Below are 26,640 nucleotides of genomic sequence, written 5' to 3' on the forward strand. Positions count from 1 at the left end.
TGTTTTACATGAACTTCAGAACGAACTGGCTCCCCACCTAAGCACCATGTTCAATCATAGTCTCACATCAGGCTTTGTGCCCACTGAATGGTGCACAGCAACAGTTATCCCACACCACAAAGGGGGAGCCGCCACTGATCCTGGGAACTATCGCCCTATTAGCCTGATTAGCCTGGTCTGCAAGGCCATGCAACATATCACCATGGAACTCATAAAAAAAGACATTGGTAACCTCCAAACTCTAGACCCCACCCAGTTCGAATTTTCAAAAGGCAGATCATGCCTTCTTAACCCAATCGACATATTTGAGGCAGTCACCAAAGCCGTAGATGAGGGTAAGGTGGTTCACACAGCCTATCTTGACCTCACCAAGGCTTTCAACACCATCCCCCATTCTGGAATTATAGCTAAACTCACTAAACTAGGTATAAATCCCTACGTCACAAGATGGGTTGCCAAGTGGCTTATTGACAGAACCCACATTGTAAAAGTTGCAAACTCCAAATCTGACTTCAAACCAGTGACAAGTGGAGTACCACAGGGTTCAGTCCTGGGACCTCTCCTGTTTGGTATATACTTCTCTGAAGTACAGGCTAACACAGAAGGCCTCTGGCTAATGAAGTTCGCAGATGACTGCAAACTAGGAGCCATAGTGGAGTCCCCAAATGATGTGGACATCCTACAGAAGGGCCTCACTGAAACAGATGCCTGGTGTCAGAGACATGGTCTCAAGCTCAATGCCAAAAAGTGCATTGTCATCCCCTTTGGTAAAAACTCTGTACCCATGAACTACCACATAAACGGCAGCCTACTTAATGCTGAATGTGTGATAAAGATCTTGGGACCCAGGTGGACAGTAGTCTCTCCATTAATAATCACATCGCCACAGTAGTCAGGAAATCCTTCTATGTGGCACACCTCATCACAAAAGGGTTCTCATCCAGGAAAAAAGAGGTCATTGTTCCCCTCTACTCGGCACTCATTAGACCCATTATAGAGTACAATGCCCCTTTTGGAATGTACCTCACAAGACATCTGCAGTAGCTGGAAAGTTCACAGAAGTACCTCACAAAGAGGATTACTGGCCTCAAACAGATGCCCTACACTGACCGTCTCAAAAAACTTCAACTTTACTCCATAGCATATCGCCTACTCCGAGGCGATCTCTGCCTAACATATAAAGCTATGTTAAACCCAGAACTGTTGGACATGCTAGACCTAAAGAAATCCCAATCCCTCCGAGCTACATGCTCTAGGGACCTAAACCTTGTCACCACAATAAACAGGACATGTTGGAGGGATAGATTCCTGTCCCAGAGACTTCCTATACTCTGGAACAAGCTACCCATCTATGTCAGGCAAAGTTCCTCATTAGCACTCTTCAAAAAAAATCTTGATGAGTGGATGGGAAACAGGAAATACACCCTGGGGATCACTTCTCTGGCTCTGCTCAACAGGGATACAGGAAATTAACTTTCTTGGGTGGCATAAGCCAGGGAACCTTGTTGGCTAGGTTTACATAGTCCCTTGGTCTGATAGCCTAGTACCTACCTATGAACCTATATGACAGATTTATAAGCCACATGAAAATTTCTATACATTAAGTAGTGCAGATAAAAAAGCAGATTGTTGACAAAAATATATATCTATTTATATACATTCAAAAATGAATATCTAATACTATATTAAGAGTGAATACAGTCAGGAGTGAGGGCAGAACTCTGATTATGATTTATTGATTGTTAACCATTGTCCCTAAAGCATTTACAGTCATCTTCACTAAAGTTCTGAAAGTGATGCCTTGAAGTCAAACAAGGAATTTGGTGACAATTTCAGAAGGATTCTTATTCCATGGAGCAGAACCAAGTCAGGACTGGAAAAGGCAAATTCTCCTGTTGCAGTTTTGAAAGAGAGGAGACAAAATAATATGTTGTTAAATTGCATACTTCTTAGAGAATATGCTTGCTCTCTGATGGGTAGTTTTCCTTTTAGTGGGAGGCAGTAGTGCTTTTGTAGGATTTTGCACACTAAGGTAGAAGGTAGATATGTGTCAGATTGTGTGACTGGAAGCCACTTAAGAGCCTGCAGTAGGGAGCAGTGATGTGCTCTGGATTCTGCTAAAAGGGCAAATTTGCAAATCCTGTTTCCAGTTATTTGTAATCTTTGGATATTATAGGCATAATTGAAGGATATTAATGGCAGTCCATATTCTTGTTTTTGGTAAAAAAATGTTATTGACTACAGGTTTACGGTCAATAGAGGACAGTAGACGCGAGGTCCTATAGCAGAGTTTCAGCCGAGAGTGAATTTATTAATAACATTCTCAGTATTAGTGGAGAAGTTAAGGGACTGATCTAGATTTATCCCCAATTATTTGTATTCAATTACATGTAGAACACCATTTCCTTGGGTATCTGTGATGTTAATTTTGGGCAGGAGTGGGACTTTCTGTGTACTGGAGAAAAGTATAATGTTGGTCTTTTTGTGGTTAATTAGAAGTTTATTTTGGTCAGTTAACTGGTATAGTTTTAGAAATGACTGTTGAAGCTAAGATTGAAGGATAGTGGGGCATTTATTATCTTGAAGTGAAAATATGTTGTCAACATAAAGAATAATGACAGGCTTGTGGAGGTCAGTGGGCAGGTCACTAATGAAAATAACAAATAGCAAGGGTCCTAAAATAGAGCCTTGAGGGACACCTGCTTTTAGTGTTCAAATATTACACAGCTGATTTTTGGCAAACATTTGGAATGTCTTCTTGTTAAGGTATTTTGACCAAAGTTAAGTTTGTGAAGTTTTGTAAGGCATAGATTATGGTTAAAGAGATTCAAAGACCATAGTTGTGTCAACAAAACATGCCAGTAGCAATGAGGAAATAGTATCAGTGGCTGTTAGTAATGCTGTAGTATTGTTAGAGGTGTTTCTGAACCTATGTTGACTGTCCGAGAGAAGGTCGTAGTTGATATCCTTGCGTATCTTGTAAATCATTTTCTCAAATATTTTAGTGAGTTGACAGAGTATAGATATGGGCCCAAAGTCCTTGAAGGTTTTTGGGTAATAAAGCCTTGGATAGAGGGAAAATAACTGCCTGCTTAAAAGATTGTGGAAAGATTCCTGAAGTAAGTGATAGGTTATAGGTGAATGATAAAGGTTTAGGGGTTTTATCTCCTGCTTTCTTAAGAAAAATAGGGTTAAGTGCTGTATGTTTAATGGGTGAGAGTTTTAGTCTGTAGCAAGGATTTAGTTTCTTTAACAGAAACAGCAATAAAGTAGAAAGTAGCTGAGTGTTCAGACAGAGGGTATAGTCATGGTTGCTGGATACCTTGTAAAGGAGGGTTATTGGCATTAAGGGAAGAAAAAGTATTACTGATCTCTACTACGGATGATATTATGAAGTCTTCAAATGTTCCAGGTGTGTTATTATTAGAGTGAGCTGAGGAAATATTGATAGAGCACATTTTATTGTTAGGCAGTTACATTTTTAATTTCCTTCCAGAAATGTTTGGGATTCTTAGAGGAGGTGTAAAAGGAAAAAAACTTCAAAGACCAATTCACGTTAGGTTCAAGCAAGGCACCCTTTATTACCTGCAGCAAGGAGACAAAGCATGTAGGCACAAGGTTTGTCTGAATTACTGGTTATTAGTATGTTATTCTTATACAGTTCTCTTCCTGTTACACAGAAAATGTTACTATTCTACTGCTGACGTGGTTAGACACAGCTTTCTGTATGTTTTACAAAAAATGTTACTAGACTTATTGCTGACCAAGTTAAATTATCTGCTGTTTTGCAAAACATTTTGAGAAAAACAACCTGTCCTTGGGCTTATTTTAGTCCATTTCAACATTTCAATTCTTCAGTTGTACTGTTCTAATACCTGTGTTACATTTTGTCTAGATTCAATGTACATTTCTAGCTTTGGTACAACTAATGCTGACTATGGTTTAAACTTTCAAACATCTATTGTTTTCTTTATCAATGCTTCTAGCAGCTGCATGTTTTCTCATGGCATAAGCAGAAATGAATATCTCTTTGTTAAGTTTCATGACATTAGCAGAAATGAAATGTCTCTTGTTCTTTTCATGACTTTAGCAGAAATGAAATGCTTCTTGTTAAGTTTCTAATAGCTGTGCAGATTCATACAGTGTGAACAGAATAAATGTATTAACCCTTTTAAAGCTCGAATGCACTAAGCATGCATATTACTATTACTATTACATTTTTCTAACATTTCCCCCCTTTTAATACTTTTTTTTCTACTTTCAAGATAAGCATAAACAGTTTTTCTTCCCCTAACCTCTTCCCACTCACGATTTGCAGTTAAGAGAGTCATTCAGTTTAAACTTATGAAAGCATTTTCAGTTTTTCAGCAATTCTTCAAGTTCAGCACCTTGGTATAAGGTTTCTGAAACTGAAATGTCTATAAAGTCTTTAATCAGTCTTTTCATGCAGGGGATGCAGCAGCACACACATACTACCAGTAGGATTATTCCTACACAGATGGCAATCAGAATGTTCATCAGGATACTGCCCCACCCCCCAAACAATTTCTGGAAAAAGTCCGTCAATGGATTTGGTCCTGGTTTGGTCATGGCTGACATCTGCTGAATTACCTCAAGATGGTTGTCTATCTCGTGTTTGTGGTTAGGAATATAAGAACAGCACTCCTCCTGGATTAAAGTGAACGTACCTCCTCTCGCCACTAGGGTGAAGTCAAGAGCCATGCGATATTGAAGAACCACTGTTCTCATGGCGGTCAGTTCATCAGTCACCAATTCTAGGGCAGAAAGGGTTGCATTGCTCATTATTTCAAGAAGCTTAGACAATTTTCTCAGTTCCCAGATTGATTTAGTTGCTCCATATGCTGGCAGTACACCTGCCCACGAGATAACAGTATCACTCAAGTCCATATGTGACAGTCCATTTTTCCCTAAGCCCACAGCATGATGTTTTTTCCAATGCACATTGATTTGCCCCACTGGATTGACAGGCTTCTTGATTTCTCGAACATTCCGAATTTTCCCTTGAGGTAAAACTGCTGTGTGTCGTATGGCCGGAACCAGGTATCCCAAAAAACAACTGCCGGACCAATTCTCAGGTAACCATTTATATGCTTTCCTACCACATACAAAGTAACAATCTTCTGCTTTGGTAGTAACTTTACTATGCCCTGGCTCTGCATGAAACATTTTTTTGTCAATTATAGACAGTTGTCTATAGAGGTCAGCATTATGTTTTACATCACCCATTGTCTTATGCATCAGTTCAACAAATGAATCATAGCTTGTGTTGCAATAGGATCCGATGTTATCAGGTTTAGTGTAGCATCTATAGGGAACAGTCACATTGCAATTGCTCCAACCCACCTGAACTGTATCATTCTTGTAAAAACACACAGTTCCTTTCTGTCGAACAGACAAGTGCAATGCTACTTTATCTTGTGATGTGACATCTGATGTATCATAAATTAAGTTTTCCCAGGTCTTGTTGGCTCCTAGGGGGACTGAAGTTAACAATAACCCCCCGTATGCTGTTGGCAAAGCTGTGCAAATCCAGCAATTCGAAACATTGAAGGTCTCAGCATACACATATTTGATTGCCTGGTAAGTGTTAAAGTTTGGGTGCCACTCTGCATGCCACTCTGCACGCTTATTCAGTTCAGTTTGTGTGGCTGGGAAAAGGAATGGCCACAACAAAAAGATTATTGTCACTAGTACAATCAACAGGATGATTATGCAATACTTCTGAGGAAACGGTTGTTCTGCATTTCTGTTTTCTCCGACTCTTCCGAGTAGGTGTATTTGGATCTTACTGGATTCTGTCATCTTTATTTCAGACACGTGCTCTTACTCTCTGCCCTAATAGGACCTTCAGCACCGATGGTTTCTTCACTGGGGTTGAGATGGATCAGTCCTATTGATCTGACCCCCCTTTGTAGCCAGATTTTGTGCTGAGGGCCCCAATGGAGAGGTAAGATTTTTGTCCAACTCAAAGTTCTTAACTAGCTTGCAGTGCGTCAGGTGTATCCACGAAGCTTGTTCTGCTATCTTGACTGCAGTGGGTGTCGAAAGAAGCACCTGGTAGGGACCTTCCCACCTCGGCGATGACCAACTCTTCCTCTTGATGTTTTTGATCCACACCCACTCTCCGGGCATCACTGCCACTTCTGAATTTGACTGCAGCAGATGTTTAGAACTTAACAATTTTTTCATATATTCAGCTAGTATGAAATCAGCTTCCTGGTCTGATGACATGATGACATGAGAAGTTTCCACTGGGGTGTGTAATAAGCCCTTCCAAATAATTTTTCAAAAGGAGACAATCCTTTTGCTGTAGGGACAGTTCTCATGCTCAACAGTGCCAGGGACAAACAGTATAACCAGTTTTTTCCTGTCTCAGCTATTAATTTTCTCAATTTGTTTTTAGTATACCATTATGTCTTTCAACTAGCCCTGCAGATTGTGGATGGTATGTACAATGATTTTTTTAAAGAAATACCAAAATGCTTACTCAACTGCTGTATGGTTTGATTTACAAAGTGTGTACCATTGTCACTGTAGATCCTTTCCGGAATACCAAACCTAGGAATGATTTCCTTGAGAAGTACTTTTGCCACCATAGCTGCATCTGGATTTTTGGTTGGAAAGGCTTCCACCCATCTGGAAAACATATCTACAATGACAAGTCAATACTTCTTATTTTCACATTTGTTCAATTCTACGAAATGCATACAGATAGTGTGAAATGGATATGGTGGTGTAGGGAAACTCCCTTGCTTGGGCTTTATCGCCCCCTGTGCATGAGAGTAGTTTGTAAATCCGTATGTTGTGAACACCTGGTTCACCAGCTGTACCATCCCCCCTGTTGAGACATGGCACTGCCCATGGCTCAACAAAGCTGCATATCGAAACAAATTAGAGGTTAGTATCGGTTTTCCTTCTCTAGAGATGTACAGCCCCTTTTCAAGGATTGCTCCTCGCTTTATCCATCGTTGTTTTTCAGCTTGTGTAGTGAGTGTCTGCATTGTTTTTAACATATCTAAATCTAAAATCTCAGAGGGTTGTAATTCCTCATTTAAAAGAAATACTTCTGTGGCTGCTTGTTTTGCAGCTGTATCAGCTCTTGCATTACCTTTTGAAATCCTATCTTGTTGCTTGGTGTGAGCTGTGCATTTACAAATGGCTACTTTCTGAGGTAACTGAATAGATTCTAAAAGATCTAAAATAAACTGTGCATGATTTATAGGTTTGCCAGTAGATGTTATCATTCCCGTTTTTCCACTGTTGCAAAGACATGTACAGTACAAAGAGCGTACTGGCTATCAGTAAAAACGTTTACACATTTACCCTTTGCTAAGGTACATGCCCATGTCAGGGCAATCAATTCTGCTGCCTGTGCAGATAAGTTGTGTGGTAAAGGTTTTGCTTCTATAATCCCAGTATCAGAAACTACTGCATATCGTACTAGGTTCTGTCCTGCAGGACCCCTTTTGCACGAGCCATCCACGTAGTATGTCACCTCGGCATCATCCAAGGGGACATCCGTGAGATCTTTTCTAGGTAGTGTCTTTTGCTCAATTACCTGCAGGCAGCGGTGCGGTGTGCCATCTGTAGTGTTCGGGAGCAGAGTAGAAGGGTTTAAAGTCATGCATCGCTCAATTGTCATATGAGGCTGACTCAACAATATAGTCATACAGGAAAGATGCCTAGCAGGGAAACGATATGCCACCTTTTCTTGTAGTAAAATAATCGTGACTGCATGAGGTACTCTCAAAGTGAGAGGGTGGAACAAGACTACTGAGGCTGAAGCCTGTACTGCCATTGCAGCTGCAACTACTGCTTGTACACACTGGGGTAAGGATTGTGCCACTTGGTCTAGTTGTGATGAATAGTAAGCAATGGGGCATTGCTTATCCCCATGCTGTTGTGTTAATACTGATGTCATGTAACCCTGCTTACAATCTAGAGTTTGGAAAAAACGTTTATGGCAGTTTGGCAATCCCAGAACTAATGAGGATGCTATTAACTGCTTTAGTTTGCAAAAAGCAGATTCTGCCTCTGGTGTCCATTGTAACAAATCTTGCACTGCCATAGGCTTCTTATATATAAGGTCAGTCAGAGGTGCAGATTCCAAGGCATAGTTTGGAATCCAGCTCCGGCAAAAATTAGTTGTACCCAGGAAGGACATAATTTCCTTCTTGGTAGTGGGTTTTGGTGCTTGCAAAATTGCTATTTTTCTGTCCTCATCTAATGTTCTACCTTCCTTGGATATTACATATCCCAGGTATTTGACTTGTTTTTTCCAAAGCTGCAGTTTACTTTTATTTATCTTATGTCCTTCAGCGGTTAAAAATCGTAGAAGTGCTATGGTATCTTCTCTACAATCCTGCTGGGTGGGGGCTGCCAGCAAGATGTCATCTACATAAAGTAAAATCTGCTGCCTTTTGGTGGGGTGAATCCCGCCAAGTTGCTTGTCATTTCTTGTGAGAATATTGTTGGACTTTCACGATATCCCTGTGGCAGTCGCGTATATGTATACCTTTTCCCCTGAAATGTGAATGCAAACCAATACTGGCTATCAGGGTGTATCAGTATCGAAAAGAATGCATTGCTGATGTCTACCACAGAAAAATACTTCTGTTGAGGTTTTAAATCATTCAACAGGGTGTGTGGGTCTGGCACCGTGGGTGCCCTTGGTACTACTGCATCATTTACAGCTTGTAAATCTTAGACCATACGCCATTCTCCATTTGCCTTTTTAACTGGAAATAAGGGTGTGTTACATGGTGAATCGGGAGATTCCACTAGTATCCCTCCTTTAAGTAAGGCTGCTATTATAGGCTTTATCCCTGCCTCTGCATCTTTTCTTAATGGATACTGTCTTTTTTGTGGTCTGAATGCTGACTTTGGCGTGATAGAAACTGGCCCCGCTGTACGAATGAGTCCTACATCTGATTTTCCTGTTGACCAGAAGGTCTCTGGTATATTTCGTAAATCATTTTCTTCCTCCTTTAACAGGAGTGTCAATCAGCTGTCCTCACTAGACTGCAAGTGCACAGCTGGGTTGGTCTGAGTTATCCATTTCAACTTCTGTATTTGTACTCCCTGTTCTGACAGCTCTAGTTCTGTCTGTTTCTCCCATCTCATGACTTTTTCTCCTAGGTCTGCCCATTCTATATTTCTGTTTTTGGTTAAGCTAACATGTGGTAATCGATTAGATTTATAAAGTGCAAAGAACTCCTGGGGCAATGAACAGCTGGCTACACTGTTCCCTTCTGTGTCCCAGTACAGGTTACGCAATATTAATCTGTTTGCATGATTCTTAAATAATTCTTGCTCATATTCCTTATCAGGTCCTGGTGTGTTACAATAATACAGGGTACAGTGCAACAGGTGTTGCTGATCAATGTCAAGGGAGGGGAACTTGCTGATGGCTACATTCATTAACTCTTTGGTCACAGTCCCTGGACCAGTCGTAACCAAGTCCTGGCTGTACCAATAAAACATTTAACCCTCCGATTGCATTGCAAAGGAATCAATTTGTCGCTGTGCTTCCATACCCTGCATGGTTGGGACTACTGCTATACCAAATAGCTGCATGAGGTCTCTGCCCAAGAGGTTTACTGGGCATTTTGCAGAAACAACAATTTTGCTTTTCTGAGTCAATCCTGAAACTGGATCAGTTATTGCAATGTTACGGGAGAGAGGCTCCCGATACAGCTGTCCATTAGCTGCTTTGACCAGTATGTAATCAGGTGACTCTGTGTTTTCTGGCAGTTTGGAGGGATGTATCAGGGTTCGTGATGCTCCTGAGTCACAAAAGAATTTGACTTCCCTCCCTTCTACCAGGAGTGTAACTTCTGGTTTCGTGTCTGCTAAATAAAGCTCCAAGCTCAATAGAGCTAGGTCTAATATTTCATTTTCTTCATTGTCACTAACTTCCTGCACTTCCTCTACTCCCTCTATCACATTCTCATTTGTCCTTTCTTCGCTAGCCCCTTCTAGTGATTCCTGACTGCCATATAGTCAGTCCTCAGCATCCTTGTATTCCGTTGTTGCCTTTTTGTTTTTCTTGCAATCCCTTGCCAAATGTCCCTTTTTACCACATTTAAAACATTCTCCCTTTTTCTTTCGCCCTTCAAAGTCCTCTGATCGTTGATCAGATTGTTTGTTTCCCTGTGCGTTTTTCTTGCCCTTTTTCCCGGACTGTACTACGTAAACTTCTGCTCCATCTTCTACAGAAAATACTTGAGCTTTCTTTTTCTTTTTGCTATTAAAATGCCTTTCGGCATACCTAGCATATTCAAGTAATGATTGTAACCTGCTTGTATGATGGTCTACCATGTGTTTTGTAATAAAACTGCTTATAGGTGCAATACTGCCCTTTAAAAATGCATTCTTTAACTGCTGTTCATATGGGGAATCTTGTGTTTGATCTTCAGGAACCTGCATTCCACAGTGGTTATTAAAACACTCTAATAATCTTGCATAGTACCGGTCAATTGTTTCACCTTCTTGTTGGATGCATTGATTAATTCAAGTCCAGTCTGCGTTAGGTTTCCATTTTTCAGAGATGCGGTCTGTAAGACCTTTTACTCTGGTGTCTAATTCTGCACTGCTATGTGGGAGTGGTCTTTGTGCAGCGTCACGGGGATTCCAGTTCCCACTAATCATGTACCAATCTGGCCCTACAATTTGTCTAACTACCTCTTCTATCTCTTCTCCATTTAAGTTATAACTCAGCCTCATTCCTTGTAAATCTTCTGAGAATTTTCTAAAATTAACCTTTGGATGGGGAATTCTCTCAGTGGCTTTCCGGATATCTTCCAGAGTCCAAAGTCTATACACTAAAATAGTTGGGTCCTGATTGTCTTGACCTGCCTGAGGATTGGGTACTTTTATAAGTGGGCATATTTCTTCCTCTTCACTTATAGATCATGAATTCTTAACCATTTGCCATAACTCGATGCCTTCATCTGAGTTACCTGCCTTTGTTCGGGACCTGGTCCCAAAGGGATCTCTAATTTTAGTCAGTTTTAGTTTCATAATATCTCTATCTTCAGTGACCACAGGATATCGTGGGGGTGGACTAACCTGTTCACTTGCTTCATATTCTGGTAAGGGAGGCGGAGGTGCTGATGCTATTATTAAGTTATTATCCTCCTTATCTAAAAACATTGCTTTTGAATTTTTGTTCTTTTGTTCCCTACGGTTTGCTTCCTCAAGCCACCTGTGTGCCTGAGGAATTCCTAATCGACGTTGCTTTTTTACCCGCCATTTGGAATCGGTTTTGAGCTGTTTGATAAGTTTGATAAGCAAGGATTTTTTTAATTTTCCATCGAATTCATACTTATTAACCCATTTAGAATAATGTTTAATATTGTCGGTGCGCTGCGACTGCATGTATTTTGCTTCTTCTCTTAACGGCAGATTTTGGGGTCTTTTTGTGCAATTATTACCCATTTTGTTCTACCCTTTGATCGTTACGTAACTTTTCTTAATTTTTTAACGTGGTAACGTGGATTTTGTTATAGTCTCTTCAGAATGACTGCCTACTTATTCTGTTTCTCCTGATCTATGACAAGACAGTAATCTTTTTTTGTCCCTGACTTGTAAGAAAAATGCAGTCTAACAAAAACAATACACATCTAGTCCCTGATCTAAAACAGAAAACAGAAAAAAGTAGATTCACCTTACCTGAGCCCACGTGATTGATCACCAATTCGAGGAGACCCGTCCTTCAGTCGCAGATCAGAAATTGGCTGGCCTCTTTTGAACGACAATTCAGTCGGAGGACTTTCCATATAAGAAGAACCGATTTGGTTTCTTCCCCGTACGGTTTCAACCACCTGGCCTGTCTGATCCGAGGTGAAGAGAGGGTTCCGGTCCGAAGGACCAATCTGTAAAAGGAAAAAACTTCAAAGACCAATTCACGTTAGGTTCAAGCAAGGCACCCTTTATTACTTGCAGCAAGGAGACAAAGCATGTAGGCACAAGGTTTGTCTGAATTACTGGTGATTAGTATGTTATTTTTATACAGTTCTCTGCCTGTCACACAGAAAATGTTACTATTCTATAGCTGACGTAGTTAGACACAGCTTCCTGTATGTTCTACAGAAAATATTACTAGACTTATTGCTGACCAAGTTAAATTATCTGCTGTTTTGCAAAACATTTTGAGAAAAACAACCTGACCTTGGGCTTATTTTAGTCCATTTCAACATTTCAATTCTTCAATTGTACTGTTCTAATACATGTGTTACATTTTGTCTAGATTCAAGGTACATTTCTAGCTTTGGTACAAGTAATGCTGACTATGGTTTAAACTTTCAAGCATCTATTGTTTTCTTTATCAATGCTGCTAGCAGCTGCATGTTTTCTCATGGCATAAGCAGAAATGAATATCTCTTTGTTAAGTTTCATGACATTAGCAGAAATGAAATGTCTCTTGTTATTTTCATGACTTTAGCAGAAATGAAATGCGTCTTGTTAAGTTTCTAATAGCTGTGCAGATTCATACAGTGTGAACAGAATAAATGTGTTAACCCTTTTAAAGCTCGAATGCTAAGCATGCATATTACTATTACTTTTTTCTAACAGGAGGATGTCTGTATTTGTCTCAGGTAGATTGCTTTGGCAGCATTAGTAGCTAACTTGGCATTGTCTGGAAGAATATCCTGAACAAGATCACGGGTTCAGATACCTTAAAAACTCTCTTGCCTGGCCATTAGTGCAGATGTCTAAGGCTCTTAGGTTTCATAGGGTCATAGGTTCATACTAGGCTATCTGCCCTAGTGTATTTATAAGCATAGCCAGAGTGCGTTTGGCTTTCGCCACCCATTTTAAATTAATTTTGCTATGCCCTTTTTCGAGGTTAGTAAACTGTGTCTCTGTCGAACAGTGACACAGAAGTGATACCCGGGGTAAACCTATGATCCCCCATCCACTCATCAAGATTCCTCTTGAAGAGAGTCAATGAGGGACTCTGCCTAACCTGGACTGGGATTTTATTCCAGACTGAAGGGAGCCTCTGGGTTATGAATCTGTCCCTCCAGCATGTCCTATTTATTTCAGTGCTGAGGTTCAAGTCTCTCAAGCGCGTAGCTCGATGGGATTTGGATTTTCTGAGGTGCAGCATGTCCATTAATTCCGGATTGGACATGGCTTTATACGTCAGGCACAGATTGCCTCTGAGCAGGCGGTATGCCACTGAGTAGAGCTGGAGTTTCTTTAACCGGGCAGCATATGGCATCTGTTTGAGCCCTTTGATCCTCTTGGTGAGGTACTTTTGGGGTCTTTCCAGTTGCTGCAGGTGTCTGGTAAGGTACATCCCAAAAGGGGCATTGTACTCAATTATGGGCCTGATGAGGGATGAGTAAAGAGGCACGATGACCTCCCCTGATCTAGATGTGAATCCCTTCATGATTAGGTGGGCTATATAAAATGTTTTTCTAACCACTTTGGCCACGTGGTTGTCAAATGAGAGATTGCTATCAACTTGGGTCCCCAGGTCCCTAATTACTTCTTCCGTACTTAATGGATTACCACCTATGTGGTAATTTATAGGCCCTTTGTTTTTGCCAAAGGGGATGACTATACACTTTTTGGTGTTTAGCTTGAGGCCATGGCTCTGGCACCAGTTGTCTGTTTCTATGAGGCCCTTTTGGAGGATGCTTATGTCGGCTGGAGAGTCGATTATGGTGCCCGGTTTGCAGTCATCTGCGAACTTGGTCAGCCACAGTCCTTCCGTGTTGGCCTGTACCTCCGAGAAATATATACCGAACAAGAGAGGTCCCAGGACTGAGCCTTGTGGGACGCCACTTGTAACTGGTTTGGAGTCTGACATGGCACCAGCAATTCTAACCATGTGGGTTCTGTCCTTGAGCCAGTTTGAAACCCATCTAGTGACACAGGGGTTTATATTTAAGCTGGTGAGCTTAACTATAATGCCCTAGTGGGGTACTGTATCGAAGGCTTTGCGAGGTCCAGGTAGGCTGTGTGGACCATCTTCCCCTCGTCAATGGGCTTGATGACTGTTTCAAAGAAATTGACCAGGTTTAAGAGGCAGGATCTGCCCTTAACAAAGCTGAACTGGATAGGATCCAGTGTCTGTAGGTCCCCAATATCTTTATTTATGAGGTCCATGATGATCCTTTCCATAGCTTTGCAGACCAAGCTAGTCAGGCTTATGGGGCGATAGTTTCCAGGATCCGTTGAGGCACCACCTTTGTGGAGAGGGACCACTGTTGCTGTACGCCACTCTTTGGGTACATATCCTGTGGTAAGGCTGAGATTGAACAGTAGTTTTATGTTTGGGTTTATTCTTGGAGTTCATGTAGGACTCAGCCCGGGACACCGTCTGGTCCCATTGATGCTGTGTTTTTTGTTTGGAGAGGGTGGCTCTTACCTGAGCATCTGAGATGTTAGGGGGGCAGCACTCTGCTGGGATAGATATTTTCCCTTTTGGTGGGGGGGTGAGAAGTTTGCGCTGAACCTGTCAGCTAGGATGTTGGCAATGTCTGTGGGTTCGGTGTATTTTTTGTCATTTTGGACTAATTCTGAGCATATTTGGGAATTCCCACCCAGGCTCCTAACATAACTAAAGAAAGCCTTGTGATTATCCTTAGTGTCCTGTGCAATTTTTCTCTCGAAGCTGGCCTTAGACGATTTTATGAGTGCCCATAGTTTTTTGCTAGCACTGATCAGAGATGCCTTCCCTTTTTGGGATTTTGCTCTATCATGTAGTAGTTTCCTCCTTCTATTGTATAGTTTGTTTATGGTTGGGGTCCACCAGACAGGATGTCTGCCTTTGGAGGATTGGGTCTTGGTTTTATTTGGGATTGCATGATTCATGCATTCCTGAAGGTGTTCATAGAATGCGTTTATAAAGGATTCTGCGGTCTGGGCCGTATTTTCCACAGACCCAGGGGCTTTGAAGGATTCTACCTCGGTTTTGAGGAGTGTGAAATTTGCTTCAGAGAAGTTTTTTACTGTGGTTTTCTGGGCAGGGGGTGGGGTCGGGATGTGAATATCCAGTGAGATTAGTTTATGGTCTGATCTTACCAGTGAGGGATACACTTCTGGTCTGGAGCATAGAGTCCCTATGTTGGTGATGATCAGGTACAGTATGTTTTCCCCTCTTGTAGGAGTGGTAACAAGTTGTTCCATAGCATTTGAGTTTATAAATTCTAGGAACCTTTGAGCTAGGGTGTTGGAGCTAGAGTAATGCTCCCAGTCTATGCTTGGGTAGTTGAAGTCGCCCAATATAATGGTGTTTGGAGAGACCTTCATATTTTCCAGTGTTCTCAGGAAGGTCGAGTGGGTTTCCTGGGTTTGGGAGGGTGGTCTGTAGCAGGCTATAATCTGGAAGGCAGTTTTACCCACTGTTAGTTGCACATGGATAGTCTCTGATGCTTTGTGCTGTGCCACCAACCTGGAGGTGTGGGTATCTTTGACGACTATTGATACTCCCCCTCCTTTTCTGGTTCGGTCCAACTTTTGGGGCCAAAAAGCATGGTATGAGGTATAACCTGGTAGTGCTGGGGTGCTCTCGGGAGCCTTGAACCAGGTTTCTGTTACTGCACAGATATCAATGTTCTCCATGCTAAGGAGAGTTTCGAATGCATGCATCTTGTGATTTAGACTTCTGGCGTTGAGTAGCATTACTCTTAGTTTCTTATCCCTTGTGATACCTATGGAGGTGGGTTTGTCTTTTGAGCCTTGCCTAAAAATGGCACTATGGGGGGTAGCAAGAGCCTTTGCCAATATCCGAAAACCCAGGGGTGACAGGTGCAAGCCGTCCCTAGCGAAGCATCGTGGCTTGTCGAGCATGTCATCCCAGGCTGACAGGCATTGGATCCCCTTTGAATGACACCAATACTTAAGCCAGTTGTTGAAATTAATCATCTTGTCTTCATATTGTGGCATCATTCTTGGTGAGGGTAAGATGCTACTCAAGGTCAGGGTGATACTGGCCTGGGATACATGCTCAGAGAGCTCCTCTATGTCTCTTTTCATGTAGTCCAGGGAGGTACGTCTCAGGTCATTCACACCAGCATGGACAATGACGGAGTCATATTTGTACTTGCCTTGGAGTGACCTGAGTGCTTGTATTATGTGGCGGATCCTAGCGCCCGACAGGCAGCTCACCGTGACCTTCTCCTTGTTCAGCCTGGTGAGCGGGACGTCAGTGTGCCTGACGATAGAGTCACCTATTACAAGTGTATCAGGTGTGTTGTTTAGCCTTAAGGGCTGAGACTGTTCGACACACTGGCTTTGTGAGCTATGTGTTGCACGTGTTTTGTTTTGGGGTAGCGGTTGCTTGGGTGTCTGCTTTGGAGGTCTCTGCTGCTTAGGCAGATTTTTATTTAGAGCCACCGAGTATGTTTTTGTGTGTTTATGTGTTTGGTTTGCTGTCGTGGTAGGTCTATGTGAGACTGAAATTGTAGTGAGTGTGGTTTCCTTCTCCTCCTGACTGGTTATGCCAGTACTGAGTTGAGAGAGCTTAGCCTCCAGTTTGGCTATATGGTTGCATCTCTCACATGTGCTGGAATTTGTTGGGAGAAGGAGAGGGTTGTCTGTGTACATGAGGCAGTTGTAACATTGCCTCAAGATTCCCAGATTCACCAGCTGGACAGGAGAGGAGATTGACAACTGACCTTTGGACATGCTAGAATAGTATTGGGAATTCCTTTATAATTGAAAAAAGGGCCAATGGGGAATAAGGTATTCAAGGGGAGTTTGTGAGGGTGTAGTGCTTTTAATTTTTAGTGCTGACTTATATAATTGCTTTAGTGAGCAAGTGCCAGGTAACTTAAGTGCAATGTGTTCATAGGTTCATAGGTTCATAGGTTCATACTAGGCTATCTGCCCTAGGGCATTTATAAGCCTAGCCAGAGTGTGTGTGGCTTTCACCACCCCTTAGGATGAGAATACTATACCCATTAGTTTGCTGTGCCTCTGTCCAGCAGCGATACAGAGATGATTCCCGGGGTAAACCTACGATCTCCCATCCACTCGTCAAGATTTCTCTTGAACAGAGTCAGTGAGGGGCTCTGCCTCACATGGACTGGGATTCTGTTCCATAGTGTAGGGAGTCTCTGGGTGATGAATCTGTCCCTCCAGCGCCCTATTTATATCCGTGTTGAGGTTTAAGTCTCTTGCTCTCGTGGCTCTGGTGGATTTGGATTTTTGAGGTGGAGCATGTCCATTAATTCGGGTTGGACATGGCCTTGTATGTCAGGCACAGATCACCTCTGAGCAGACAGTATCGACTGAATAGAGCTGGAGTTTCTTCAGTCGGGCATCATATGACATATGTTTGAGCCTTTATCCTTTAAGTGGGGAACTTTTGGAGTCTTTCCAACTGCTGCAGGTGTGGGGTAAGGTACATTCTGAATGGAGCGTTGTACTCAAACATTGGTCTGATAAGTGAAGAGTACAGGGTACAATGACCTCTCCTGATCTGGATGTGAATCCCTTCATGATCAGGTGGGCAATGTAGAAGGTCTTCCTAACCACTTTGGCAATGTGAGTGTCAAAAGAGAGGTTACTGTCAACTTGGGTCCCCAGGTCCCTGATAACTTCTTCCATGTTTAAAGGATTACCACCTATGTGGTAATTAGGGGTTACCTTGTTTTTCCCAAAAGGTATGACTATACATTTGTTGGCAATTAGCTTAAGGCCATGGCTCTGGCACCAGTTATCCATTTCTATGAGACCTCTCTGGAGGATGTCTGTGTCTGATGGAGTGTCAATTATGGTGCCCAGTTTGCAGTCATCTGCAAATTTTGTCAGCCACAATCCACCTATGTTTGCCTGCACTACAGAAATATAAATGCCGAACAAGAGGGGGCCCAGGACTGAGCCCTGTGGGACACTGCTCGTGACCGGCTTAGAGTCTGACATGGCACTAGCAACTCTAACCCTGTGTGTTCTGTCCTTGAGTCAGTTTGCAACCCATCTTGTGACATATGGGTTTACATCTAAGCTGGTGAGCTTTTCTATGATGCCAGTGGGGTATTGTGTCAGCTTTGCTAGGTCAAGGTAGGCTGTGTGAACTGCCTTACCCTCATCAATGGCCTTAGTGACTGTTTCGAAAAAGTCGACCAAGTTCAAAAGGCAGGATCTGCCCTTGACAAAGCCAAATTGGGTAGGATCCAGTGTCTGTAGGTCCCCAATGTCTTTATTTATGAGTTCCATTATGATCCTCTCCATAGCTTTGCAGACAAGGCTCGTCAAGCTTATGGGGCGGTAATTTCCAGGGTCCGTAGAAGCACCGCCTTTGTGGAGTGGGACCACAGTTGCCGTACACCATTCTTTGGAGTGCGTATCCTGTAGTAAGGCTAAGATTAAACAGCAGCCTTATGTGTGGGTTTAGTTCCTCATTGAGTTAAGATAGCACACAGCCGGGGACACTGTCCGGTCCCATTGATGCTGTGTTTTTGCTTTAGAGAGCAGCTCTCACCTGGGCATCTGAGATGTTTGGGAGGCTAGACTCTGGTGGGATAGATATTTCTCCTTTGGGGGAGGGAGGGAATGTGCACTGAACCTGTCTGCCAGTATGTTGGCAATGTCTGTGGGTTCAGTGATTTTTTTATCATTTTGGACTAATTCTGAGCATATCTGGGAGTTTTCACCCAGGTTTCTAACATAGCTAAAGAAGGCTTTTTGATTGTCTTTTGTGTCATTAGCGATTTTTCTCTCAAAGTTGGCCTTGGATGATTTTATGAGTGATCGTAGTTTTTTGCTAGTATTGATCAGAGATGCCTTCCCTTTTAGGGATTTTGCTCTGTCATGTAGTAGCTTTCTCCTCTTATTGCAGAGTTTGTTTATGGCTGGGGTCCACCAGACCGAGCGCCTGCCTTTGGTGGAAAGGGTCTTGATTTTATTAGGGATTGCTTGATCCATACATTCCTGGAGGTGCTCGTAGAAGGCATTTGTAAGGGTTTCAGCAGCGTGGGTTGTGGTTTCCACTGGCTCAGGGGCCTTGAAGGATACCACTCCAGTCTTAAGAAGTGTGAAGTTTGCTTTTGAGAAGTTCTTCACTGTGGTCTTTTTGCTGGGGGTGGGGGCGGGATGTGGATCTCCAGTGAGATTAATTTATGGTCTGATCTCACCAATGAGGGATATACTTCCGGTGTGGAGCATTTTGTCCCCATGTTTGTGATGATCAGGACTAGTATATTTTCTCCTCTTGTGGGAATGGTGACTAGTTGTTCCATAGCATTTGAGTTTATGAACTCAAGGAACCTTTGGGCTAGGGTGTTGGGGCTTGAGTAATGTTCCCAGTCTATGTTTGGGTAGTTGAAGTCACCCAATATGATGGTGTTTGGAGAGACATTCATAATCTCCAGTGTCTTCAGGAAGGCTGTGTGGGTTTCCTGAGTTTGAGAAGGTGGTCTGTAGCATGTTACAAACTGTAGGGCAGTTTTACCTATGGTTAATTGCACCTGGATGGTCTCCGATGCTTCGTGCATTGCCACTAACCTGGAGGTGTGGGTATCCTTTATGAATATGGATACTCCCCCTCCTTTTGTGGTTCGGTCCGGATTTTGGGGCGGAGCATGATATGAGGTATAACCTGATAGTGCTGGGGTGCTCTCAGGAGCCTTGAACCAGGTTTCAGTCACAGCACAGACATCGATGTTCTCCATACTGAGGAGGGCTTTGAGGGCATGCATCTTGAGGTTTAGACTATTGGCATTGAGCAGTATTACCCTTAGTTTTTCTCCATTTTTGTTTTCTAGGGCGGTAGGTTTATCATTTGAGCCTTGCCTAAAAAAGGCACTATGGGGTGGCAAGAGCCTTTGCCAATATCCGGAAGCCCAGGGGTGACAGGTGCAAGCCGTCCCTTGCGAAGCAGCGTGGCTTGTCAAGCATGTCATCCCTGGCAGACAGACATTGGATCCCCTTAGAATGACACCAGTAATTAAGCCAATTATTAAAGCTGATCATTTTGTCTCTGTATTGTGGCATCATTGTTGGTGAGGGTAGGATACTGCTCAGGGTCAGGGTCATACCGGCCTGGGCTACATAATCTGAGAGCTCCTCTATGTCTCTTTTCATGTAGTCCAGGGAGGTACGTCTCAGGTCGTTCACACCGGCATGGACAATGACTGAGTCATACTTGTACTTGCTGTGGAGTGACCTGAGTGCTTGTGTTATGTGGATTCTAGCCTGACAGGCAGCTTACTGTGATCTTTTCCTTGTTCAGTCTGGTGAGTGGGACGTCAGTGTGTCTGACTATGGAGTCACCTATAACAAGTGTGTCTGGCATTGTGTTTGGCCGTAAGGGCTGTGACTGTTTAGCACACTGACTTTGAGAACTATGTGTTGCATGTCTTATGTCTTGAGGTGGCAGTTGCTTGGGTGTCTGCTTTGGAGGCCTCTGTAGTTTTGGTAGATTTTTGATCAGTGCCTCCGTGTATGTCTTTGTGTGTTTATGTGTTTGTTTTGCAGTTGTGATAGTTCTATGTGAAACTGGGTTTGTGGTGTGCGTGGTTTCCTTCTCCTCCTGTCTGGTCTTGCCAGTCCTGAGTTGAGAGAGCTCAGCCTCCAGTTTGGCTATATAGTTGCATCTCTCACATGTATTTGTGTTTTGTGAGAGAAGGAGTGGGTTGTCTGTGTACATGAGGCAATTGTAACATTGCCTCAAGATGCTAGATTCACCAGCTGAACAGGAGAGGGCTAGCAACTGACCCTTGACATGCTAGAAAAGTGAAAAGTTTGCTGTGTAACTGAGTCAGAAGGGACCTATAGGAAATGGGTATTCAAGGATTCTAGGCTAATGTAGTACTTTGTTTAGTATACAAGTACTTTACCTATATAAAAATGCTTTAGGAGCAAGTGCTGAGCTTTTGAGATAGAGAATAGACTGTTTAGATTGCAAGTAGAGAAGTTCTAAGGGAAAAAATTGAAGAGCAGACTTTACGGAGCCAGAAATAGTTTAACCTTGTTTAACCGGCGCTGCCAGATGGTGCTCTATGGGCACAGGTAACTTAAATGCAAAAACGACAAACAGTAACTTTCTTTCAAGTGAAACAAGGAAATAAGTACAGTAAGCAATGCAGATATCACTAGGGATCCACAGAAGTGCTGAAAAGCCACGTTTTAGGTGGAATTAGCATTTTCAGGGAAATAACAAGCAAACAAGCATACAAACAAAGCGAGATTCAGCAGGCCTGGGTCTAGTCTATGCTACAGCAAACAAGGTGTACCAATTTCAGTAAGAAACAGTTCAAATATGCAGGCACTATAAGCCTTTAACCAGAAATTCCCAGCTCAGAAGGGCAGAGTTCAGCCTCTCCTCCCACAAGAGTGCAGACCACGAACCTTCTTAATGTAAAATAACTGGCCTGAAGCCCAAGTGCTTAAACCAGAACTAATACACTTTTAGAATAACAGACACTGAGCCCTCAATCAGCAGTTCCCAACTTAGAAGGATGTAAGCTACCTGTCCTGCCACCACAGTGCAGGCCACAAACCTTCCTAATGTAAAACAACTGGTTGTTGTTATAATCAGCTGCTTCATGTGCCAGGGGCTCAGGGTTTGAATTTTTTCCACCTTCCTTTGCATACTGTATGACCTTGTGCAATTCACTTTACCAGATAGTGCTTTGGGGCAGTTAGTAATTTGGACAAGCTATTTAATAGTCTCCTAGATTGCATACCTATTAACAACCTATGCACCTATGTACTCCAGCTTGAACTGCAAGAGTGATTCTGTGTGTGTGTGTGTGTGTGTGTGTGTGTGTGTGTGTGTGTGTGTGTGTGTGTGTGTGTGTGTGTGTGTATGTGTGTGTGTGTGTGTGTGTGTGTGTGTGTGTGCGTGTGCATGTGTGTGTGTGTGTGTGTGTGTGTGTGTGTGTGTGTGTGTGTGTGTGTGTGTGTGTGTGGGTATGTGTCTATCTTTATACATTAGGCCCAGTATAACATGCATTGTGTTGTACTTTATGGTCAAATTAGGTAGGTATTAGGAGCATGTAGGAGAGTAGGAGAAATTAATTGGCTAACAGGGAGTATGGGCTTTGTGGTCAAGGTGAAGACAGCATCCAGAAAAATAATGTAAATAGGATCAACGTATGTTTACTGGACTAATACGGTGCTGCAATGAATAACTTTTTGTGCTTGTGGAGGAGCAGTGCAAATGGCATTGCTAAATATAGCCTTATCAAATATCCTTACTTATAAGATGACTAGCTTTTCCTGACATGCAGGGACAGATCTTGGATGTCCATGTGCTACAGTGCTCTAGACATGTATGTCATTGGCATCATCAATGGAGACAGTATGTAGTATTTCTGTACATGCACCATAGAAACCCCCTTCCCCAAAAGGCACCCCGGGTGACTGTCTCCTTGATTTGTCCTTAACACTAGCTCTTACCAAGTTTTAAAGAACTTTGTATGGAAGCCCTGTGTAAAGAGTTCATTATTAACCAAGATTACCATTGCTGTAGGCTCACAGATGTTTAATTAGACCAACATGCTAATCTCCCCAGGACTTCTAGTTGTGCAGTTAGTTATAAAACAGAAAATCCCTCAGAATAAGCTATTATCAATCCAGAGTAGAAACCATGCTGCAGAGAAATAAAACACTAAAGTAAAAAATAAAATTGCTGCTTGTTTTCAATTCCAAAACCAAGAATATCTTCTAAAACAGCTGATCTCCAGGCTGATGATCTGCCTGAAGGTCTAACAGTATAGGAAGACCTTTTCTTGTAATCCATACTATTAGGCTATTATGACATTCTTTCATTCGTTCCGGTCTGCTGAAATTCTGGCCTACAATCCATGAATCTTTGCTTCCACATGTCCACAAGACACACAGTATGCTATTTGGAACTCATTTGTTCCATTTGTGGCTTCATCTTTATGTGACCAGGATCTACTTTCAGTACTGAAGAAACTCGAAACACCAAATTTCCATAGTCTCTGGCTTCCATCCAGAGTCATATTTCTATTAAGTATCCGTTGCCTACATTGGTTTCTGTACACCTGCATAGGGCAACTAAAGGAAAATGCCCAAGTGTTCTCCAAGCATTTAGAGTACAGAACTGGTGTGACAGCGCCAAAAGTCATAGTGTGCAGTGTTGAGCTGCAGGGCTGCCTAAACCTCAGCTCAGTATCATCAGAAATATTTTCTTCATCAAGATATTGGCCTCTGGGGAACTGCTAAGTATAAACTATTTGTCTTGTCTTGCAAGCCACTTACTCTTCATAGCTTCATAGGTGTTTACTAGGCTAATGACCACAAGGGCCTTTTTAGGCCTAGCCATGCATCCCAAATCTCTGACAAGTTCTGCTACCTTTAATAAGTGTAAGCATGGGCCTGGGAGATGAACCATTTACAGGTTACCTGTGTCCATTAGCGAGGTGCCAAACCATGGATGAATTTCCGGTTTCCCATCCAGTTGTCCAAGTTACACTTGAATTGGGTTAGGGAGGAACTCTGCTTCACATAGATGGGAAGCCTGTTCCATAGACAAGGTAGTCTCTGGGATACATACCTATCTCTCCAGCAGATCCTATTTATATTACAGGCAAGATGTAAGTCTTTAGAATGGGTTATTCTGGTGCTCTTTATTTTGCAGACAGAATACAGGGATAGGGCCTTGAGGCGGTCTGCATAGGACATATTACTTATGCCTTGTATTCTTTTAGTGAGGAACCTCTGTGGACATTCCAATTGTTGGATATGCCTGGTTAGGTACATACAAAAGGGGGCAGTGTACTCAATGATAGGTTTGATGAATGCCAAATACAGTGGCATAATGACTTCCTTGGATGCAATACCTTTGTTTATAAGTAATACAACATAGAATGATTTCCTCACCACTGTAGACACGTGATGATCAAAGGCTAGATTACTATCTATGTTTGTCCTAAGTCCCTGACTACTAGGTCAACTCTAAGGGGTGTGTTGTCAATATGATAGTTACCAGGGATGAATGACTTCCCAAAGGATACTATTATGCATTTCTTGGCATTTAGTTTTAGTCAATGCCTCTGACACCAGTTGTTTGTCTGTGTCAGCCCCTCCTGTAGAACATTTGTGTCAGTGTGAAATTCAATGGTAGCTCCTAATTTGCAATCATCTGCAAATTTAGTCAGCCAGAGACCACTGACATTGGTCTTGACTTCTGAGACGTAAATGCCAAAAAGGAGCATTCCAAGGACTGATTCCTGAGGACTCCACTTGTGACTGGCCTCTATGTAAAGGTGGACTCCCCAATTCTAACTTCCTGGGTCCTGTCTCTGAGCCAGTTGGCTATCCACTGGGTGACATACAGGTTTGTACCTAACCTCCTGAGTTTGTCAACAATGCCTGAGTAGGGTATTGTGTCAAATGCCTTGGCCAGGTCAAGGTAGGCAGTGTGAACAATTCTGCCCTCATCCATTGCTTTGGTGACCTTCCACCAGGTTGAGTAGGCATGATCTTCCCTTGACAAATCCAAGCTGGGCTGGGTCCAGTGTCTGGAGGTTTACTATATCTCTACTGATAATCTCCATGATAATTCTTTCTATGGCTTTACTTATAAAACTACTGAGACTTATGAGTCTGTATGGGTCTGTAGTTTATAGGGTCTGTAGATGACCCACCTTTGCGCAGAGGGATGACTGTTGCCTTTCTCCATTCATGAGGCACAAAGCCTGTTTGGAGGCTGCAGTTAAATAGTAATTCCTGAGGCCCTGATAGGTCATATTTCATGCTATTTAAGAGGCATCCTGGGATATTGTCTGGGCCCATTGATGCATTGTTCTTGATCTTAGACAGAGCATTAAGGACCTGTTCCCTAATGACATTACGGGGAGTTATATTTGATGGTATTTCCCGAGAGAAGGTTGAGGGGGAGAGAGGAGTAAAGTTGGAGATTAATTTATCAGCCAGGAGGTTTCCTATATCTTCTGTCTCAGTATAGGTGACTCCATTTACAAAGAGTTCTGCATACAATTTTATATTGCCTTTAATGTTGCAGACATAGCTAAAGAATGCTCTGTGGTTGTCCTTGGCCTGGGAGGCCAAACGTACCTCAAATTTGGCTTTGGTAGACTTTATTTGTCCTCTGAATTGTTTATTTAGTTTGCTGAGAGTGTTTTTATCCTGCTGGGTGCTACACCGCCTAATTTCTGCCATGATTTTCTTTCTCCTGTTATACAAATGATTGAGTTTGTGATTCCACCAGGGTGGCTTGTTTTTTTGAGATAATTCTGTACTTCTTCCTGGTGTCAGCTACCTATATGCAGCTATTAAAATGCCTATACAGGGTTTCTGTGCACAGTTCTGCATATGTGTTCTCAGGGTTTATGGGAGCTTGAAATTTTGCCACGTTCTCGCTTAATAGCAGGAGGTTAGCCTTAGAATAGTTCCTGAATATTCCAGGTTTAGGTGGGGGTACAGATTTTATTTTTACTTCAAAGGTACCATTTTGTGGTCTGACCTTACCAGGAAAGGCATTATAGTAGGGGGTGTGCACCACTCTCCCATATTAGTGAGGACCAGATCCAGTATGATTGTACCCCTGGAAGGTGTACTGACTATCTGGTCCAAGGAGTTTGTGTTTACAAAATCCAGGAATCTCTGTGCATGTACATTTGGTGTCATATTGGATTCCCAGTTAATAGTGGGGTAATTAAATCAACCATGAATATGGTGTTGGGTTGGATGGTTAGTGTTTTTAATAAGTTTAAATACATGGTCTGGATTTCCTGGGTCATAGAGGGGGACCTATAGCTTGCAAGGAAGTGGTATTGGATTTTACCTGTGGTTATTTGAATATGGAGCAGCTCAAGTGCATTGTCCTGTTTGACCAGCCTTGATGTATATTTATTTTTGATGTAAATAGAGACACCTCCACCTTTAGTCCCTGCCTGTGAAGTATATGGCCTAAATGTGTTGAAGGCATTGTAACCTTGCACTGTTGGTGTGCTCTCCACGGCTTTAAAGCTTGTCTCAGTGACCACACAGACATCAGCATTCTCTAAGGTAAAGGGAGCTTCTAGGGAGTGGAGTTTTTGTTTAGGCTCCTAGCACTAAGCAGTAGCAGCTTTAGATGTTCTTGGTTTTGATTTGCTATGTCGGAAGTACTTTCAGTTTGGCATTGCCTAAAAAAGGCACCATGGGGGAAGACAATCTTTTAGCTAATATTTGAAAGTCTAGAGGGTAGAGGTGTAGACCATCCCTGGCAAAGCAGCAGGGTCTGTTGACCATCCCCTTCCATGTTGACAAATATTGCACCCCCCCTAGAATGACACCAGAAACTAAGCCAGTTATTAAAGTCAATCATCTTTTGTTCGTATTGTGGTATTCATATTCATATTCTCCTTGGAGAAGGTAAAGTGCTGCTTAGTGCTAGGCTCATACCAGCCTGAGACACATATTCTGAGAGCTCTATGATGTCTCGCTTCATAGATACTAGTGAGGTACTTCTCACGTCATTTACTCCCACACGGACTATGACTGAATCATATTGGTAATTGTGGTCCAATGACCTGAGTGCATCCGTAATGTGGCAGATCCTAGCCCCTGATAAGCAACTGACTGTAACTTTCTCCTTACTCAGCCTGATGAGAGGGACATCAGAGTGCCTCATGATGGAGTCTCAAATGACTAGAATGTTGGATTGTGTGGTGACTTGCCTTG

Source organism: Protopterus annectens, chromosome 1.part1 (assembly GCF_019279795.1).
Source record: "Protopterus annectens isolate FY-2018-M chromosome 1.part1, PAN1.0, whole genome shotgun sequence".
Taxonomy (NCBI): Eukaryota; Metazoa; Chordata; order Ceratodontiformes; family Protopteridae; genus Protopterus; species Protopterus annectens.